Below are 9,304 nucleotides of genomic sequence, written 5' to 3'. Positions count from 1 at the left end.
CTAGTCTTTGTTTTTACAGCACTGTTTGTGGTCTAATGGTCTCTAATCACTGAATGCTGGCATTGGGTTGGGTAGGTAAAGTGTGCAGTTAAGAAAAAAGCCTGTCTAATTTTTCTGCTTCTAGTAAAGTGCCTGTTCCAGCTGAAAGGAACACATACACGTAATAAAACTGCTGAAGGAAGATCTCTTTACTATTCTCCTCCCTTGGAACCTTCAGCAAAGTAGCCTTTGTGTGAGCCAGAAACACGTGCTATCTAAATGCTCAATTTTGGTCCAGTAGGACAGAATAAAGTTGGTTTGGTAACTGTCTCCCAAGAGCAATTTCTCTGGCCATTCTGTGGCTTCTTGACTGGACAGAAGTGCTCAGATACCTGCCTGTCTGATGACCACCTGTCTGATCCCAGTGCTCATGCCTGCTGTTGCCACTTCTCCTATTGCACTATAAAGGGCTGCTAAGTCAAAACAAAACCTCTTAGAAGCGCTTGGTAGAGGTTTACATCTCAAAAGTAGGTTACAAGGTGGTGGGAAAGAGGTCCTGAAGGCTGGGAGTTCCTTCTTGGGATTTGCCCTGGCTTGAAATGATGCACTTATCTAAAATTATTAAGAAAGAGTCTTCATATTCATATATATACTTTTAATTTATTTGCCATCTGTAAGAACAAAAGATAAATTGCAAAGGAAAACTGGAAATACCTGTATTATAAATGAAAATTAATTTATTAGTAAATAAACTGTAATTTTTATTCCTATAGGATATAGAAAAGACAACTGTCTGAGAAGCATAAGTATGCAAGAAGGGTTGTTCTAATTATTGGTTTTGTGAATTTAAGAAAAATAACAGCAATGATTGTAGTATTAAGACAAAAATTTAAAATAGTTTCTAACTTCCAGAGCAGTTAGCTGTTGAGGATTTCTTACTTGTGCTCGATGTTCTCCTCATCAGTCATCTGAGATGCCATTCTGGTCCTGCTCTGAGGAACCACAGCAGTAGTGTGTTCTCATCACCCTGGTATCAGTAAACCAAAGAAAGGGATGTGTCAAATGTTGTAGACAAAGCATGTGTTTGTGCTTTTAAGAAGAAAAGCTTCAGTGCTGTAACATTAGTTTGCTGGAGTAGAAGGATTTCATTAGACATCAGTGGTTTTCCATAATTTCCATTAGGAAGGTCATTCAGTCTGTTGTGGGCAGTCTGAGTGGTGGAGGAACAACTTCAAGGGAGTGCTAGTGAGAGCTCTTGAAGACCTGGGGTTTGGCTTTTTCTGTGTGTGGCTTGGGGGTGGGGAGGAGTGATGGTTTTCATTTACTTTCTGCCTGGCATGCCCAGCACTATCAAGCCTGACTGAAAAGAATTCATGTTGCATCCAGAGCACCCCTCTTGTACATCTTCTACACTTAAGAAATAATGACTTTTATTTTCAGTATCTTGAGCTCATAGAGGCCATGGGCAAGTCCCAGTGTGTTTCAGGAAAGGAACAACCACTGTCCCCTGGTGCCAAGCCAAGTCAGGAGGTTTAGGGGGGATCCTTGCAGAGCAGGGAAGGTGCTGCCTTTCCATGAGCTGCAGGCCCTCCAAGCAGGTGCGTCACTGGCAGAACCCTTATGTCTTGTTTCCTCCCTGCTGCCTGAGCTGCTCTGTGGGTGGCTTCTGTGATCCTTGCCTATCCTGGCCCATGTGCTTCTCTGGAAGGGTGAGGGGCAGAGCCCAGAAGCCACATGCAGCTGCTTTGATGAGCTGTCAATGGCAAGGATCCCTGGAGTTCCCGGGAGACTGAACAGAGATCAAGTAGAGGTACCACTGAAGGAAAGGGTTGCTAACTTGTTCTCCCAGGGCATCCGTAATATCTTTGAGAACCACCAATGTACTGTGTTCCTTCCTATCACATACTGGTGCTGCCTGAGCACCTCCAGCTGTGCTGGCAGTGGTGAGAGCAGTTTGGCATGGAAGAAGAGGCGCCCTGCCTCCCAGGCATGCTGCTGGCATTCCTTTTGCAGCTGAGGGCGTCTCCACAGTGCTGTGCTGCACAGTCTGGTCACACAGGGCTCAGAGGCTTCAGCTAGGGTTACATGTGACACCATGGCTTGGTCCCTGGGCCATGACTGCTGTCAGACAAGAGTGTAATTGCCTTCACCATATTTAGGGGTGACCGCAAAGGGGCAGCAGCGTCTAAGGTGACAGCAAGGCCCTCTGCTTCCCCACATGCACATAAGCATGTATACGTTCTGTATATGCAAACAAAAGGGAAGGAGCAGCAGCCCTGGTCACCCAGAAATGCTGCCCTGAAATGGGTCTTACTATGAGCATCTCAGTTCAGAGCTGCACCTAACTGGTCCACCTTTAGGAAAAGGGGAAAAAAAGCTCTCCTGCCGGGAGCTGGTCTGCTCTTTTCTGCTCTTAAATATGGTTGTCAGGTTTTGCTGTCAAGGATTTTCACCCCTGGTGTACATAGTGGGAGCACTTCCCCCTCTGAGAGGCCCTGAAGGGCTGTGGCTGGGTGCCAGGCTCCAGTGTGAACTGGGACAGCTCTGTACCACAGCTGCAAGACCTACGCCCCACTTCCTGCTAAAGGAGGTTAAAATCTGACTGACATATGTTGAGCTTTTTAAAGTATTCCCTGATGTGCAGTAACAACAGTAAATAGCTGCTTCCTAAGATGGGAATTGCAGTCATCCTAAATCTTCCCCTCTGCCAGAGCCAGCCATCCAGACTGAGATAATTTGGGAATTAATGTGGTCCATTAGTCATAAATCTGTGCAATCCACCACACTTAGCTGAGAGCTGCCACCAGCACGAGCTCTCACCACCACTGCTTATTGATTGATTAATGTGGAGATGCTTTCTCCCTTCTGTTGCAAACAAAAAAATGTACTGAGAATATTTTTTGGGAAAATAGCAGGAGGCTCTGCTCCTGTTTGAAATTCATGAGAGCTGTGCTGCTTTTCCTGTGCCCAGGAATGCTAATACTGGGTGGGTTGTGCCTGAATCCCACCTCTGGAGATTATCCTCTGCTTGTGCTGAAGCTTGGGGAAGGTTTCAGGTAGAAACACAGTACTTTCTCTCCAGGCTTCTCCGGGAGCCATGAGCCAGAGGAATAACAAACAGCGCAGGTTAAGTAACAGATTATCATTTAATGCCTGTCTCCTACTTATCAGGCCTGGAAAACAGTGCAGTCTTCCCCCATCCTAAGAAAATGGGGAGGATGAAAATCACAACATGAACACATGATGCCAACCTTCTCTTTCCTTCTAAAGTAGGAGCTCCCCATCCCAGAAATAAGGGATCATAGGAAGATCTGCCAGGCACCTTCACAGCTTTCCTACTTATGTCTGTGCCCATCCTCCTGCAGTTCCTCATGCCTCCTCCCAACAGGGACCTCTCTCGCCAGCACCACAGCAAGTGCCTTTGGAGCCAACTGAGCTATCCTCCACTAGTGTCCAACATTTCCAAAGCCTCCAGACCACAGGCAGGGCAGGACTTCACAGCAGCTGGGGTGTCTTCCCCAGGGGGCAGAGAGGGGTGCACTCATTTTTAGTTGAGAGCAATCAGCTTCACGAAACAGACAGTGCTCCTGGGAGTTCTTCAGGCCATGATAGGACCTTGTTTCAGCAAGCACTGCCAGTGACTGGCAGCTTAAAATGCTGCTCTTTTCATTGCACATGGAAGTCTTCTTTTCCCTTCCTGAAACTGAGGTTTCTCCAGCTCTGGAGGGCTGTTTTCCAGAGCTGCTGAGTTGGTGTATTCAGAGGCCTGGGGAACAGGCATCTGAAAGGGTGAAGAAATGGTGAAGTGAGGCCTCAGGGTGATCTGCAGGGCAGGAAAACAAATGAAATAGTGTAAAAGCTGATAGCAAGTCACTAGAAAGCAGCCTAGTGGGGGGTTGCATTCAAGTGCCCCTTGGGATTGTGAAATGCCCTAGGGGTTCCAGGGTCTCTCCAGGGAGAGGAGAAATCCCAGCTGATGGAGAAAGGCTAGTGCAGGGCAATGGCTGAGCTCCTGATAAAATTCCTTTTTCCTCTGAATCTGGAACAAAGCTGTCCATTCTCAGTCAGCAGCCAGAGACAAGGTGGTCCTCAGGATGAGGCACTTGCTTGGGCAGGTACAGGACCAGGATTCCACCTCACTGCCTCCCTGGGCCCTCTTACCTGTGGTTGCCCCTGCTGCATCAGGGAGATCCTGCAAGGGCAGGGGCTGTGAGTGTCCGAGGGGTGCAAATTCCCTCCATGCCAAGTACCAAAGAGAAATTGCTGTGAGAGCAACAATGCTCGTCAGCACCAAGAAGCTGAAGAGTGAGACACTGTATTTTTGAGTAGAGAGGAAACAATATCTGCACAGAAGATGGTGTCATTACGAGGGATCCATTATTACAGGACTTAATTTCTTATGCTATCTCACAGCAAACTGAAGAGGCTCCAGCAGATAGTCTCTTCCCAATTAGAAAGCTGCTCTGACTTTGACACCCCTGCATCAGCTGTCCTAGGGATTTATTACATGCAGGTTCCAAATGCTCGTGTTTGGGAAGCATGCACAGATATACTGCCATGGTCCCTCCCAGCTGTGTGTTGAGGTTTTTGCTCTGGTGCTGCTTTGGCAGTTTATGATGAGTTCTGCCAGCTGACCCTGAATCCAATCCTTCAGAACCTGTTCTTTCTGCTTTTCCGGTAAGTTGAACTGAGAAGAAAAAAGCTGCATGGGAGAAAGAGTATTTAATTAGATTTATACCAGCCAGGGAAGGCAGGAGAGGGGCCACTAGCTTGGCAAATCCAATTTGGTTTCACTGAATGGAGGAGTCAAGTTTAACTCTGTAATCTCTGTTTAGCATTGTTCCAGGAATGCCTCCTTCCCTTCCCATTTGCTTAGGTAGGTAAGACCCAGCAGAGGGTAGAGGAGAGTGCTCTGGAGGCTGTACAGCCCAGATGATTTGGACAACATTAAATTCTAGCCGAAGACTGAAATAATGAAAGTCATGAACTGTAACTGAGACTGCAGCCCCTGGGTAGCATTGAATAGCATGTAGCTGGGGGAAATACCAGCTTTTCTTCTGGGAAATCTCAGATCCCTTCAGATGGCCTGAGTCCTGACTCCGCATATCAGTGGAATCCTTGTGGAAAGAGGTTGTCTGCTTAACACTCAAGGGATCCCACTGCTGGTCCAAAATGAAGAAAACAACAGAGGACTGAAGCTTGGAGGGCTGGCTGGGAAGGTTGGAGAAACTTGGCCTTGATGGGAATCTGTGGATGAAAATGTCTGTGGGATGGTAGTCTTTGTGTCACACCACATCCATCAGTTCCTGACCTGAACTGTCATTACACTTATTTGCACCTTGAACCCACATACCCTGTACCACCTGAGCCAGAAAGATGGATCCAGGATCTAGCCCAGCACAGGAATGTGGGATTTTCTGGGTAGAGGGAGGGGGTGGGATGGAAGGAGGGGCAAGAGAAGGGCATCCTTGTTGGAAGGTGGGGGTCTACTGCTAATAAGCAGCTTGTACCCATCTGAGGGTAGGTTGGAAAGAAGAGTCTTTTCTGCAGCAGACAGCTTCATCTCTGACTTGATTTCCAAGAAATGGTAGGAATGGTAAGGGTCTTCACTGACTGTATTATTTCTGTTTCTGTTTCCTTTCAGTTTGCTTTTCATTGCTTTTGCAGAATTTTCCTTTGCTGGGATGTTCATAGACCCTTGCTGGGCAGGAGCTCATCATCCCACCCTTGGCAGCCCCAACTGTGCACAGCAGCTCAGCCAGCACACCCACCTCCCACTGCTCTGATGAAAATCTGGGTCTGAGGAAAATGGGGCACACCAGGGATCTGGGCTGGGGCTTTCTGCAGGACCCATGCAGGATCCAAACCACCAGTGAAACACCTTCTCAGTGAGGATGGCTGGTGTTGGCTTCCTCAGTGTCTGTGGTCAGTGAAAAGCTGAGGGAAGCTAAAGCCATTTGATGAGGAAAATTATTTCCATTTAACTGTGTCTGTATGTATTTGGAATTTTCTTCTGTAAAGGCGAGAAGCAAAGTCATACTACAAATCCAAATATTTCATTTGTTTTTTTGTTCTCTAGTCTATTCACAGGAACCCAAATGTTTCATTTCACATCAATACTTTGAGTCTGGCCCAAAGAATGAGGCATTTGTCAGCTGCCCCTTATTTTTGTTTCCAGATCAGCAATCTGCACTTTAATCCATGTTTTCCCATTTACAGTTGCTTGATTAAGCCTTTATACAAAGATAGCCAAGGTTGGGGTTTGGCCACAAGCTCCTTATTTTGCTGTTTACTTGGCAATAATTGCCATTTATTCATTTATTATCAATATCAATTAAATAAAGCAGCATTGCTGGTGTCCTCAACTGGAGGGTTCCTTGACTCACAGCAGGACCAGGCAATGGTTGTGCAAAAGTTTCCAGCCTCAAGGGTTCTACTGAAGCACATTCATTTAAGAGCCAAGTGCATCTCTGGTCAGGGTGAATACCTTTGCTTTTTTTTTTAAGCTTTTCAAAACACAGATTTGAGCTCTTCAGCCTTGAACTTTACTGCACAGTGCAAAGCTGAAGCCAAAGTCCTTCATCGAAAGTGTTCATTACCTTTTAAAATACTGCCTACCTCTAACTGTCATTTATTCCTCTGAGTAAATAAGCCAAGGCAGAGTGGTTGCTGAGTTTGGTACATGAGCTGGACACACAGCAGCTATCTTCAGTGTGTTGCTTTAATGCTAATGCCAATAGGTCCACAGTTCAGTATGCTCCTCAAACTTACAATGTTCCACAGAAAGTCCAGCTGGTTGAGTAAAAATTGTTCTGAGCTGTTTTTTGTTTAGTTTGTTTTTCTTCTCATCCAGGCTTTACTGAGTCACCTAAAGCAACTGGAGAAGCTGAACACTTTTCAGGCATGCAGCAGGATGGCCACATCCTCTCTGCAGGCTGGGATTTACCTGGTTCCAGTCACTTTGAGCTAAATTTTGCAATTCCACCCCTACATCCATTTTGTGCAATACTTGAGGCAGGGCAGAGCAGCTAAGCTGTGCATCTATGGGGTGGCCCCTGTATCTATAAGGTATTTCAGTAGAGGGTTTTTTGGGGAGAGGAAAGGCATAGCTGGTGCAAACAGAAGAGGAATCCATCATCTCTGCTCCTTTTTCCCCCTTTGCTTTGCATTTCACATAGTCTGCTGTGTGAAATCAAAATCTCACTCTGCCAACACTGAGAGTGCCCTGGGATGACAAGGATGCTCCGATGGACGGACATATCCTCATGCACCCTCATGCATATCCACATCCTCATGCACAAGTAACGTGTTGCTCTTGTGAGAGCCCTTTAAGCTTGAGGATCCTTTTTTTCTCTCCAGACAGGACCTGGCTTCACTGGAGTTGTGTGAGATGCTAGATAAATACAGGTAGTTTAAACAAGGTGTCACTTCTTGCCTGTTCTTCCTCCTGTGAAAACATGGGGGAGAACCAGCTATGAGAAGCTCTTCTCAATGTCCTGAGCTTTGCATACTATCCCATAAAATCTTGCTATTTCCATCCCTGCCAAATGGCAGGGTGCAAAATATTTCAAAACATAGGTAGTGTTTCCTCTTAAGTTAGTTTTGTTAAAGACATTTTTTAGAAAGAAACCAGTTGTCACAATCGTAATACCAGGGGACCTTGTTGGTTATCAGCCATGGTGGTGGTTTCCAAAGACAGGTTGCAAACCATGTCTTTGGAAAGAAGAAACTGATCATATTCATGTTCATCATTAAACTGATGAACATCTCTTTCCTAAAAATCCTGGATCAATATGCTCCCTTTCTGGGGCAGATAGGGTTTGGGTCCTGGGAAGAGAGATGGGGCTAAAAAGTGACCTTCATGCCATAGTGCAGCGCCAAGTGACTTCATCCCACACAGGAGATCAGGCAGCTCCCATGGGGCACATTAGGCCACCACTGCTAGGGAGCCACAGTGGGAAACACTGGGAAGAAGAGACTGAAGGAGGGGTTCCATGAGGGAGCCCTCAACCTAAGGCAAGGACTTTTGGCAATGAGGCAAAGACAGATGATAGAGAAACCTGTGGAGTGACTCTGGTCTTGCCTGCAAGGGACTTGGGCAGGCGTCCCCTACAAATTTAGACTTTGCCATGTCATTACCTAATGAGTTCCTCTCCCATGCTGGGGTTCCCCACCTGAGCATGGTCAGGGAGTGCTTGTGGCCTTGCTGTTGCATTAAAATCTTGATGATATTTTTCCTGAGGTCTAAAGATGATCCCAGGCTGCTGTCCAAGGAATCCCTGTACTGAGATGCTCCCATGCTGCTGTTCAAACACATTAGCTTTACAGTATCTCATTTTTCTTAGCACACTGGAAAAGCTGGATATTGCTGCATGATCTCTGTTGTGATCTCCCTGAAAGAAATTTCCTGAATAAAAAGAAGTCAGTTCTTCAGGGTTTTTTTTCCCCCCCTCAGATCAAATAGGAACCTTCTCATGGCAGGCATTAAATCCTTTCTAAGGGCCTTTTTTGCTGCTTCTGAGAGCCTCTCTAAAGCGATCATTATGTGAATAAAACAGAAATATGTATATATTGAATCAAAGGCAATCTAGAAAAAACTGTTTTTAAGGCTCCCACAGGAGATAATGATTCTGGCAGCACACATGGAGACCAGCTCAGTCCCAGGTGCCTGAAATCACTGCAGGTGAATGTCACATTGGTGACATTCAAATCAAATCTACTCCCAAGCAGGGCCATCATGAATATAATGCTCTATCAGCACAGAGACCTTTAACCCTATGGTTTCTCCGATTGATTAGTATGACAGGAGGAAGACGATGCAGGTTTCTGTCTGTCTTCGTCCTCTGGCATTTCATTCCGGTGATGGCTGTGAGGAATGAGAAGGTGAGAGGACTCTCCTTGCTGCTGCTCTGCTTTCATAAACCGAGCAGGAGAGTTACAAGTTTTAGAAAACTCCCTTTTTCTCCCCTTAAACTCCACTACTTCTCTGAAGCCTCACATTTCCCTTCAGCACTTCTGCCTTCGTTCGGAGAGGTTGGAACTTTAAAGGTTGTTTGCAAGCGGTGCACAGCTCTTCCGAAGCGAGGACTGTGGGGTCGGGCTGCTCCAGCCCACCTCGACGGCTGAGCTCCGTCCTGCCACAACTCACAGCCGAGAGGGACCCGGGAGGTCGGTGGGACGAGCCCTGGGAAGGGGGAGACTCCCCCCCGGGACCCCCGTGGGGCCGCCCCCGGGGCGGAGCCGCCGCCCTGAAACCCGGGCCCGGCGGCGGGGCCGGGGCAGAGGCTGCGCCGCCGAGTGAGGCTGAGGGCGAGGCTGAGGGCTT

This window comes from Poecile atricapillus, chromosome 2 (genome assembly GCF_030490865.1).
Source record: "Poecile atricapillus isolate bPoeAtr1 chromosome 2, bPoeAtr1.hap1, whole genome shotgun sequence".
Lineage (NCBI taxonomy): Eukaryota > Metazoa > Chordata > Aves > Passeriformes > Paridae > Poecile > Poecile atricapillus.
The sequence above is the reverse complement of the archived record's forward strand: the minus strand, read 5'-3'. Positions refer to the sequence as shown.